General features: G+C 40.5%; 1 protein-coding gene across 3 annotated transcripts in view; it reads left to right on the top strand.

Moving 5' to 3' along the window:
* Mef2 (myocyte enhancer factor 2) overlaps nt 1-12,710 on the top strand; it is a 77,264-nt gene that overhangs the window by 22,125 nt on the left and 42,429 nt on the right. Inside the window, exon 2 of one of the 3 annotated variants that reach the window (XM_076314467.1) lies at nt 9,841-9,899. The exons of 1 other annotated variant lie outside the window; for it this stretch is intronic. The gene's annotated coding sequence lies outside the window, so the exon portion shown is untranslated. Of the gene's footprint in view, nt 1-9,826; nt 9,900-12,710 lie in introns of those variants that run through there. One more of the 3 variants, XM_076314484.1, reaches the window with a different exon arrangement.

The following is a 12,710-nucleotide window of genomic DNA, read 5'->3' on the forward strand; positions in this document are numbered from 1 at the left end:
CATTTAAATGTTACGACAGCGATATAAAACGATACTTCATTTATCGATACTGATAGTATCGATACGATATTAGCCTCTTTCTTTTGAAACGACTTCGCTCGGGATATTCTACTTTATTTGAAAAATTCAAATGAAATGATACTTTATTTATCGATACTGGTAGTATCGATACGGTATTAGCCTCGTTACTATCCGTTGCTTCTTTCTTTTCAAACGACTTCCCTTGGGATATTGTACTTTATTTGAAAAATTCGTTTAAATGTTACGACAGCGATATAAAATTATACTTTATTTATTGATACTGATAGTATCGATACGATATTAGCCTCTTTCTTTTGAAACGACTTCGCTCGGGATATTCTACTTTATTTGAAAAATTCAAATGAAATGATACTTTATTTATCGATACTGGTAGTATCGATACGGTATTAGCCTCGTTACTATTCGTTGCTTCTTTCTTTTCAAACGACTTCCCTTGGGATATTGTACTTTATTTGAAAAATTCGTTTAAATGTTACGACAGCGATATAAAATTATACTTTATTTATTGATACTGGTAGTATCGATACGATATTAGCCTCGTTACTATCCGTTGCTTCTTTCTTTTCAAACGACTTCGCTCGGGATATTCTACTTTATTTGAAAAATTCGAATAAAATGATACTAAATTCAAATAAAATGATACTTTATTTATCGATACTGGTATTATCGATACGGTATTAGCCTCGTTACCATCCGTTACCTTTTTCTTTTGAAACGACTACGCTCGGGATATGGAACGATTCGGGTGAAATCCCTCTCGTTCTGTCGCTGTCTCTTTGCCCTTCCCGCGCCCGGAAAAACGACCTCGGAAGAAAGAAAAATTGCGTCGGAGAAAGAGAGACCTCGAGCGCGTGTCTCCGGTGCTCCAATGACGCAAGTAACGCGCTGATCGATTAAGCGTGTACTCTACATACGTGTAACTCGTTGTTTTCTAGCCGATACGTAATACGCGGCACGTAACGCGCATGTAGTCTGTTCGAACCGACACGTTATAGCGGAGATTTTTGTTCGCTCGGGCCTCTTGGATGGGAGTATACAGCGGATCCTCGTGTAACACTGGAAATCGTGTTACACGAGACTTATATTGTTTCTACAAGATAGAAAAATACGGTTTATCTTGAAAAGAAAACACTTGGACGAATTCTTTCTGAAAGTAATTAAAGTATAGCAGTACTGTAAAACCACTGGGCGGAAATTCATACACCTGTATTTGATGCATTTTGTGCATGCGAATGGAAATTTCTATTTGTTGCTACATTTGGAACCGTGTGCATCGTGCTTCACGGGAACGATGCACTGTGTCGTACAAAGGCAATTCGTGTATGTTGTACGAGAGCAATTCACCGTGAAAGGTTCTTGCAATTTTCTTATAATTTTACAGAAAACCTCGTTATACGAGTCCGTGTTATACAAGGACCGGTCGTACTTTGCATCGTTCGTCTACGATCTTCGATGCAGCTCACGTTCTATTGACTCGATCGAAAAGTTCACGTACGAACATTCCTAATTGGCTCTTAAAGCGACTAACAGCCGTTGACTTACAAATAGAAAACATTTCTATCTGGCTGTTATTATACCTGTAATGAAACTTGAACCGTACCTATAAGGTAGCTTCGACCTCTCCAGGGATTCTAACACCCTTGTACGGGTGTTTTTTTTATTTATTTCTTTTTTTTTTTATACTAACGCGGAATTCACCACCGAAATTGTGAATAAATATTCATCGTGATTTCATTTCCGAACGATCTAACACAACAGTAATACGCGATATCTCGCTTGTCGTTGTTTCGACAGACAAAATGCACGTAACAAAATTCATAGGGAATTGAATTTGTAAAATTTTCTTTCTTGCACAAATTTTTGATATCGGCCAAACTAACGACGCCTTTGATACGTGGCTTATGTAATTTCTGTACTTTCATCTATCCTTATTTACGTACAATTAAATGGCCCTGTTCACCGCTTCGAAGCGTTGTTTTTACACCTTGTGTAAAACCGCTCGTATTTCGATGAGCGGTCAGTATTTGACTTCACCTGGTCTATCAGTGTTACGTCGGTTATCGCGAGGTGGTACGAGGTCTCGAGTACTCCAGTCAGGTGAATTATTAAACTCCAGAAATTGACAAGTTGGGGGATTCGAATAACGTTCGAACGAAACAACCACGTCACCACGCGTAGGTCGAAGAAATGCGTAAATCTTCAAAGAATCGTCGTTCGCCTGTTAACGAAGAAAGCTGCAGCACGAACTATACACGTGCGTATGCTTCTTGGGGGTGCCTCCTGGATCGTTCAACGCTTGGACAAATGGAAAGATCTAGTCGATACAAACCACGAATTTATTGTAAAAATTTCCTAGCGGTTTTTCGTCGTAAAATTGTGTGGATAATTTTGCGGATCACTCGAGTCGAAATTATTTGAAAATTTTTTTTCGTTTTTCCACAAGGTATCGATGAAACGCAAGGACAGAATGGTCATTACGTAATCCGGAAACGTAACGTGAAATTTGATACATTTATCTTCCGTGGGTGTAATTGTACACGTGTATTGATTATACTTCAGCAATGAAATTCATCTTCGTTAGGATTGATAGAGAAGACGAAGGTTTCGTCTTGCAAGCTCTGATCTTCGATCAATAGTTTCAAGTGGATTATGATCTTGAAGTAAGTTGTGACATACGAGTCTTTGAGTTTGTAGAGAGAAGTTAATTTTCGAAACGGACGTATTTGCCTTAAGTTTCTCCCTTTTTGAAGATCAATGTTATTACTTTGTTAGATATGCGCAAACTCTGTGATAGAAATAACATTAGCTCGAGCTTTCCTCCACAAAATTTGCATTTTAAAAGGCTACAGTGACTTCGAAAACATGAAAAAAAAAAAAGAAAGAAGTCGAGAATTGCGATTCGAGCGTCTCGAGCCACCAATGTTATAATTTACACAGTTTAAGCAATCTTTATCCAACATCGTATCGTTCAAAAAAATATCACCGTACTCCTTGTATATTTCCCTATGAAATGTGTATTTCACAAATCTTGCAGCGACTTTGGAATCATTCGTGAAAAAATAAAAATCGTGGAATATTCCGAACGTCTCGAGTTTCCAGCATTCAAACTTGACGTTTTGTGAGCAATTTTCTCCAACATTATGTCTCTTCAAAAAATACCACTTTATACCTTGAATCTTCTAGAAAATACATAATTAAGAATGTTCCAGCGACCTTGAGATCATCCGGGAAAAAATCTTCGGTGTCATTACTGAAACAATTTTCTAGTAATCTATTCCCTGTCGTATCATTAAAAAAAGAAAACCTTATTCCTTGAATCTTTCTCTATAAAATACATAATTAACCCTTTCCACTCGAGAGGCGATCCTCGATCGTCACTTAATTCGGTGTAGTTTCTCCAATTCGGAAAACCATCGTGGTTTGGAATTGAAATTAAAATTCAATTACTCCTTTCTTCTAAGATGTAAACATATGTGTATGAAATGTTGAAATGAAAATGTTTCGTTTTAAATTAATTACACGATTTGAAGGATTTCATCGAGGTGTCAGTTTCTGGTAGCGTAAAAGCTTCGAGTGCAAAGGGTTAAGGAACCTGCAGGAACCTGGTGACTACAGAAAAAAAAAAAAATTTTTTTTAAATATGATCCAAACTTCACGAATTTACACGAATTTTTAATAATGTTTCCCTAATCGTCGCGTTGTTTAAAAAAATACTATTCCTCGAATCTATCCCTACAAAGTGTGTATTTCGCAAACCTTCAAAGATCCCCCAACCGTACGAAAAAAAAAAACAAAAAAAAAAAACAAGTTAAAGTTCGCGAAACGCGTTCCAAACGCTACGAATCTCCACCATGGTATCTCGATCCCCTTTAAAACGATCGTTTCCCAACATTCTAACGCTCGAGGAAAAATACTGCCCCGCTTCCCGAATCCTCCTCCAGAAAATGTGTATTTGAACAAGCTGCAACTGCGGGACCGTGCGTGAAGAGAGAGAAAAAAAAAGAAGAAGAAGAAAAAAAAAATATCGCCCTACGAGGCGTGGTTCGAGCTCCTCGGCCGTTGGAACTCGTTCTTCTTTGTTTAAACATTATTCCCAATGCTGTTTAAGAAAACACACGGGGCTCCGATATTTTCGGTCGTGGAATCGTTCCTATGATATTCGTCGCCTGGCAAAATGGCGCGACGACGTCGTCGGCCTCGCCGGAGGGCCGGGACGAGTTAACGCTGAGAGCAAAAGGGAATGCGCGAAGAAGGAAACGAGTGCTGGGGTTGAAAGAAGGAGGGAAAGAAAGAGAAAGGGCAAGTGCAGGCGGGAGGCTGCGTGTTGCTCTCGCTGCAGCCGGCTGCGGCCGTCAGCTGCCGACAGATTTATCGAGTGGCACGTGCCGATCCGGAGCAATGTCGTTTTATGCCTTCCTCTTTTCCAGTCGGCGGTTCGCCGAAGGCAAAAATTATTGTCGCCTCTGTTCCTTACCGAAACCAGCCTTCTCCTTCGCCCGTCTCACACAATCTACTCTCCCTAATCGCGAGTCGGCCCCGTTGGTTAATTCTTCTTGGAGCAATTTATACCAGAAGTCGAGAAACAGAGATGAAACGAGTTTCTTTCTTTCTTTTTTTGTTTGCGCACGGGATTTTTTATTTTTCCGATCCATTGTGTAGAGAATAGCTATTTCGGATCCTCTCGACGCGATGTTAAGTAATTCGTAGGTTAGAGTAGTCGTACCGAGTAGGGTACCAGTACTGTTATTCAAATTCGTAGGTGAGAGTAGTCGTACCGAGTAGGGTACAAGTATTCTTATTCAAAGTCGTAAGTTAGAGTAGTCATAACTGAGTAGGGTACAAGTATTGTTATTCAAATTCGTAGGTTAGAATAGTCGTACTGAGTAGGGTACAAGTATTGTTAGTCAAATTCGTAGGTTAGAGTAGTCGTACTGAATAGGGTACAAATATTCTTATTCAAATTCGTAAGTTAGAGTAGTCATAACTGAGTAGGGTACAATTATTGTTTTTCAAATTCGTAGGTAGAGTAGTCGTACCGAGTAGGGTACAAGTATTCTTATTCAAATTCGTAAGTTAGAGTAGTCATAACTGAGTAGGGTACAAGTATTGTCATTCAAATTCGTAAGTTAGAGTGGTCATACCGAGTAGAGTACAAGTATTATTATATAAATTCGTAGGATAGAGCGGTCATACTGAGTAGAGTACAAATATTCTTATTCAAATTTGTAGGTTAGAGTAGTCATAACTGAGTAGGATACAAGTATTGTTATTCAAATTCGTAGGTTAGAGTAGTCGTACCGAGTAGGGTACAAGTATTGTTATTCAAATTCGTAAGTTAGAGTAGTCGTACCGAGTAGGGTACAAGTATTACTATTTAAATTCGTAGGTTAGAGTGGTCATACTGAGCGGGATCAAGTGTTGCTGTTCATAATTGCTGAAAACGACCATCGCTATGTTATCTAGTAATAATTGGATCGATACTGTTACTTATCGTTGACGTTTAATAGAATACTGGGGTACTTAGTGGGAAGTATTGAAAGGTATCGCGATATCGGTTACTTTGTACTAATTTCCTGTACCGATACTTTTGTATTTATTTAATACTTTATCGATAAGACCAATATCGACTGTGTCGAGAGTGATAGTTTTATATTTGACGATTGTGAAGTAATTCGATACCAAATTCTCGATTATTTGATATCAATTTTCTATGCCGATACTTTTGCATCGAATACTCGATCGATACTAACATCGTTAGCGTTGAGATTGAAACAATTACAAATAGATCGTGTTCAAGTGATTCGATACCAGAGTAATTAATAGGAATATCAAAATGAGAACCAAAAATGAGAAACAAAATGTAATTGGTATAAAATAAGCAGCTTCGAGCGATCTCTAATTACTTGAAATTATAACTGCAACTACTTAGTTTGCACAAGTTAGATTCTGTTTCTTGTTTTTAGTTCGTTTAAAATACGAAATTGTCCGCATGATAATGTATGGTAATTGTCAACTGTTCGTTACAAAAGTACCAGTGTCGAGAATTGCGTTTCGCTACTTTCCGTTAAGTACTTTGGTATTCAATTGCCATATGGCTTTGTTCCTGAAGTTTCTCTTCAAAAAGTGCGAAGAAAACTTGTGCAATATCTATGAATAATGCTTAGAAATGTCTAAAACATTGTAAACGGTATTACACGTACTCCATGTGCCTTGAGAGTTTCGAACTCCGCTAGTTTTAGGCACATGATCTCATCAATGAAATAGTTGGTCCCGTGCTTTGGCTCGTGGTTCAGCGCAGACCTTTTCCGTCCTCCATTTTCTCGATAACGTTACGTATGAAACTCGATCGCAGTTTTTCCAGGCCTCGTTCTTCTCAAAGTGACAATTATATTGTACAATTTACATAAAATCACCATATTGCAGTAACGAGGCTAATGCTGTAATACTAGTAATACTAGACAGTAAAGTATCATTTTATATCTAATTCTTTTTATATTTGCACAAATGGTATCGATACTAAACAACACAGTACGATAGAGTATCCGTGACCATAATACCTCGCAATACTTCCCATTAAGTATTTCGGTATCGTATTAAATATCATCAATATATAAGTATCAATTGCAATAGTTGGTTATCGATACATTTACAACGAATACTGATCGATACTGAGCCAACGATACAATTTACAGATGTATAAAAAATAAAAAAAAAAAACAATTAATCGATGCAACTTGTAACTGTTACTTCCATCGATTGAAATTGTATTCGCACAGTTTGTTTATTTTTTATTTTTCATACCTTTACAATACTATTTATATTGATAATTACCATTACACGGTGTTGGTATCGCGTTACTCGAGTGAATCGTCAATTTTTAATTACATCAGTCTCATTTCTATGGAGTTCTATCAGAGAACGTTATCGACGATCGAAATTGTAACAAAGATCTCACGATTGTACTCGTGATTGGTCTCTGGTCGTTTTTATTCTTTGATATACCAGAGTCCGATAGCTTTCCCTAAACTCTAACGCACAATGCCAAAATCGTTTAATTTCGATATCAATCGAACTGCAATATCGTTCTTGGCTCGTACTCATCGATTATATTCGAGTGACCGCGCGTAGAACGCGCATCACTGGAACAGATAACGCCGCGATCGAGAAGTTACATGAAAATGACCAGATGACCGGTACCGGCGAGAAATAAAAAGGTGGACAGCGATAAACGGAGACGTTACGTAATAAATGTCACACGTGACGTGACCCCGCGTGTTGCCTCGGTGTCAGTTCTATTCTCCGCAAGGCGAAATTGACGAATTTCTTCTCCTCTGACGTGCGCACCAAAACTTCCCAACTGCGCGTTAGAGGAGTCAGCGGCTTGAACTTTCGAACTCTGCCAATCGTTATACAAATGAAATTTCCATGTTCGAGTGACGTTCAGATAGAGAGAGAGAGAGTGGAGAAGCGAAGAAGAGGCAGGGAGGGGAGGGAGAGAGAGAGAGAGAGGTGGATAACGATTTTCCTGGTGGTAGCAGGGAACCGTATTAAGAGTGACTTAAATTAATAACGATCGCTATTTCGGAGGTGCCTCCATGCTCCGTTAACCCGATTAAAGCCGAATGCAGAAGCGAAGCGGGATGATATAAAGAATTCAGGCAATTCTTCCAGCGTGACTGGCTGGCTTGATCCCATTGCGCGAAGTAATTATGGAAACTTGGACATTACGACAGGTTTCGCGATCGGATCTCCGCTTACAACGGGACACACGGACGCCCAGAGGAAACGGATCCGAATTACATTATGTCACGTCACTCGGCCGCCATACCCGATCTGATTTATATCGAGCCACTTTTGAATAAAATAAGCCCAGTCAACGTTCCGCGTGTCGGATATACCTATCGTGGGTATGATTTTCAAATTTCAATTAAATTCTAACATTCGAGTGATTTGTCATGATCGCGAGACGGTTCTCTATTTGCGTAAGCGGGACGTACAGGTGAATTTTCGGGGCGATTATTGGGCGAGGAAAGAAAATTCTTCTGGTAAATGCTCGTTTGAAGTTCGAGGGAAAGATCGTACGGGAAATCTCTTTTGGAATCGATAGGAGAATGAAAGAATTTCGAGGAGATTTTAACCTATTGCACTCGAAGCTTTTCTGTTATCAGAAACTAGCACCTCGTTGAAATACTTGATTATATGTATGTTTACATCTTGCAAGAAAGGAATAATTGAATTTTAATTTCAATTCCAAACCACGATGATTTTCCGAATTGGAGAAAGTACAACGAATTAAGTGGCGATCCAGGATCGCCTCTCGAGTGGAAAGGGTTGATACTCGATGTTCCGGAGTTGCGAAGAAATGGAATTAAAAAGCCAGACGCGGTCTAGAATACCAGAGAAAAATTGTTTTCATAGCTAGCTCTTCGGAGTTTCGAGGAAATCGTGGTACTCGAAATTTTGGAGTTCCACGCGAAAAAATCTGGACATTACCTAAATGTTCGATGAAAGTTCGTTCGTTTGTTTGTTTCGTTACGTTACTGGGTAATATATTGGGTCGTTCGGAAAGTCGTTTCGTTTTCCAAAATGGAGAATATATAATTTAACAAAATGTTTATACACTCTAAAAAAATCGTGTTTTATATTCACCAAAAAAAAAAAAAAACGAAATGACGTTCCGAACAACCCAATACATTCTCCTGGTACGAGTAGAAGGTATTTTGAGTTTCAAAGTTCTGGAGAAATAGAATTCGAATAGGATTCTATACGAAGTCACTTCTTTTTACTATGAGGTTGCAGAAAGATATCCTTTTGAATCGGTAGAAGATTGAACAAATTTCGAGACAATTGAAATGTCCCAGTCTCGAAAGTTCTGTGCATAGGGAATTCGAAAGTCAGACATAACTTAACATTCGTTGCACAATTACTTTTTTTCCTTGTACGATTGTATATCGTATAACGTTTTCGAGTTCCGTGTCAGACAAACGCACGTGAACAATTATTTTCAAAATGTACAGTACGTTTTACTAACGTCTGTTTTTTTCCAAGGGCCACTATCGCGTATATACGTGAATTTTCAAAATCGTACCTAGCCTAGAATTCTTGAAATTTTCTTTCTCTCTAGATATTTCTGGAATCTTTTTCCATAATTTCTGTATACGTTTAAATTCTTAAACGTCGGTAAAACGCGTTAACAATCCTTCGATCGGCGTTCAGTCTTAAGTAATAACTTGTTTTGAAATATTTAACGAAGCTTCCAATTGCACGTGTTTGTAAAACGTTGTTTATATATATGCAGGATAAGTGTATTAAGAAATACAGTGTTAAACACTAATATTAAATTAGTAACTGTTATATTAAAGTAAATACAAAGTTACATCGTTAACATAAGAAATTAATAAACATAGTGAAGAAAAACGTTTAAAAAGCAAGGACTATTAGGTTACGTGAACGTTGTTAATAATGAATGAACGATAAATGAAAATGATAAACCCTATATAGTCCGCAAACAAATTCAATCTAGTCGCTAGATGGTTTATTGTCATTTTTCTTCTATATCGGTCCCTTAGAAAACCAGACTATTCGAAATGTGATCTAAATTCGTTTCGTGAAATCATCATTGGATCGAAGAAACATTCATGCGATCTACCACCTGTAATACATAATCGGGCATAACAAATGCGTAGGCACAATTATATTTAATTATCCACGTAACAAACGCACATGAACAATTATTTTCAAAACGTACAGTACGTTTCACTAACGTCTGTTTTTTTTTCTTTCTTTGTTTTTTTCAAGGGCCACTATCGCGTATGCAGCACCGACCCTACATCTTGGCTCCTACATGCGATAGAAAGGTGAGTCGGTTCTTTCTTTGCGACCGGATTACCAAATTATTACCAAATTATTACCAAATTATTACCAAATTTTTACCTAAATTCTCAAACTGGGAATTTCGATCGCTACGAGTAGAATAAACAGATCTATCCGACGCGACGCGACGCCAAGATTCGGTTTATCCATTTACCCCGTGGAAGACATTCAACCAACGCATCGAAGCGATCAAACGAGCTCCGGTTTCTTTTTTCTCGATACACGACACCGGCTCACTGATACCGGCGGTTCGTACGATTCCTTCGATCACAAACGACTCGAAGTTCAACCCAGGTAAAAGTAAGAAGAAACCTGTTCCTCTAGTACAACCTTCGCGACACTGAACTATCACCGGCGATAAAAACGTAGAAATAAATAAACGAAGAGAAAAAAAAGAAAAGAAAGGACGTACGGGTAACCCTCGCACGACACGGTACTTGAATTTCACGAAGGCTGGAGGAATAACACGGTGAAAAGTTGCTGCTACCCTCGTAGAACACGACAAACAACTGGAATTGTCTCGAATAGTAGGGGTTGAACGTTTCGAGAAACTCTCGATGCGACACGATTATCGGAATTATTCGGAGATTCGAGTAACACGATAATTTGACAGAGTTTCGTAACAACACAATGGAAAAATTACAACAACCCTCGAGTAACACACGTGAAAATTTTCGAGAACTCTCGAGCAATACAGTATTTGACATCGACAAACCTCGTGCAACACGTTACTCGAATTACAAGGTCACCGGGTACGTCTCGTTATTTTCCATTTCCATCATACAGGGACACCCAGAGCCGCCGATTCTCACGGTTTTCGTTAACACGGGATCTCCAAGTTTCTACGTGTCTACGTGAAACACGAACAACACGGATCCAATCGACCACGTTACTCGAGAGTACGTTATACTACACCCGATACGACCCCCTGTGAACAACCATCCCGTGGAAAATAGATCGCGAAACTCCTGCGAGCACATTGCTTAATTCACAGCACAAATCACTGAGGAGACTCCGGTCCGTTTCGTGGCTGGTACCTCCGAACGCTCGGAGTCTGTCGCGCGGATCCGTGAAATCCACGCGGTAGATGATCGGTAACGCGCTTGTCACGGCACTGATCACTTGGGCAGTGGTAGAAAGTAAATCGTGATATCCTAGCCAAAGATAGGAAAAACCGGTGAATACGTCGGCCGAGTAGGAGACCATTAAATGTTCTAGACATGTGGTACCACGTATCACTGACGGACAAAATTAACAACGATTAGGTCCTGCGAAAGGAATAACAACCGGCCGGAAGTCTGGGGGAAAGCATCTCTCTCTCTCTCTCTCTCTCTCTCTTTCTCTGTTTTGGGCAGGCCATTTCTATCGATTGAAATGATCCACGGTCTCGATCCGTGGCTCTCTGGCCAGGTCGATCGTCGTATCGGTAATTCTCGACGCACCTTTCGGTTCTTTGCTGCTCGTCTTCGTCATCGTCGTGGTCGTGGTCGTCGTTGGCGGGTGTCGGTTAGGTTAGTCCGACGGCGTTTCTCCGGTGCAAGCCGGTTGGACGTCCGTAGGAAAGAGCTGGTTGGTCGCGCACACAAAGACCATCGCAGAAACGCTATATCGGTGGTATTTTGGTTTTGGCTCGGCTCGACCCGCGCAGTTCTGGGAGTGGAGTTCTAAAAACAGCAGAGGTAAGTCCTGCTCGCGCTGGCTTCTCTCGAGCTTCTCCTCGCGAGAACCGTTCTATACAGCTTCGTCTTTCCTCTTCGTGGCTCGCTGCGGCAAAACTCTTTAGCGACTAGCCGATGCGATCGCTTCACCGCTCTTCTTATAACTCGCATACTATGCCGGTTTCATTCCCAGAAGGCACCCGGTGCGAACCTTCTTTTAGGCACCCTCGCGACCGCCTCACCCGGATTTATTTCTTCACGCCGAAATTATTTTTGGGACCTTTTCACGCGGTTTGTTAATACGAGCGCGTTCGCTACCACCGCGGCCTCTCTACCTCTGCACGCGACCGAATCCTCTATCATCGACGCTCGTCCTAACGGCTGTACACTTGACGGACATCGCGGAAATCATCGCGCGACGATTCACCTTCTCAACGATCGGCTCGCGCTTTCGAACGCCACGGTTGTTCCGGTTCTATTCCGTGGAGTCGATCGAGCTCGATCGCCGGATCCGTCGCGATTCTATGTCTTACTCGAGTTCAACGTCGGGGGTTCGATGCTTCTTCTTTCACGCTGGTCACGACTCTTCGGTCGTGACTCTCTCTCTCTCTCTCTCTCTCTCTCTCTCTCTCTCTCTCTCTCTCTCTCTCTCTCTCTCTCTCTCTCTCTCCGCGTTCTTTTCACCGGCTCGATGCCGTAACTGTCCATCCTCGAGTTCTCGTGCTGTTTTATCATCTTTCTAAACATTTTTTAGTCCTTCCTTCATGGCGATTGAGATACAAGCGACTGAAGTTTCGAGTACCTTCGTCGATGAAACGGACGAAGAGATTTCGACCGGTCCAAACGTTTCGACATCGAGTATTCTTTCCGCACATTCCTCTATGGATGCGATTCTCCGAGTGGTCTCTCGAAGTGGGTTGAAATTGTTGGCGTTGCAACGTCTTCGTTGGATACGCTAAAAGATGCTCCACACCGAGCTTAAAGAAACTACCATTTGTTGGACAGCAAATGTCTTCTTCGATTGAATTCTCTTCTTCGATACGGTTCTGCGTGATTTTTTTCTCACGTACGTTGCCACCATTTTCGACCGATAAGCGACAAAGACGAGCTTCCAAGCACTATTCTCGACGCGATGGA

The sequence above is a fragment of the Ptiloglossa arizonensis genome, chromosome 1 (assembly GCF_051014685.1).
Source record: "Ptiloglossa arizonensis isolate GNS036 chromosome 1, iyPtiAriz1_principal, whole genome shotgun sequence".
NCBI lineage: Eukaryota > Metazoa > Arthropoda > Insecta > Hymenoptera > Colletidae > Ptiloglossa > Ptiloglossa arizonensis.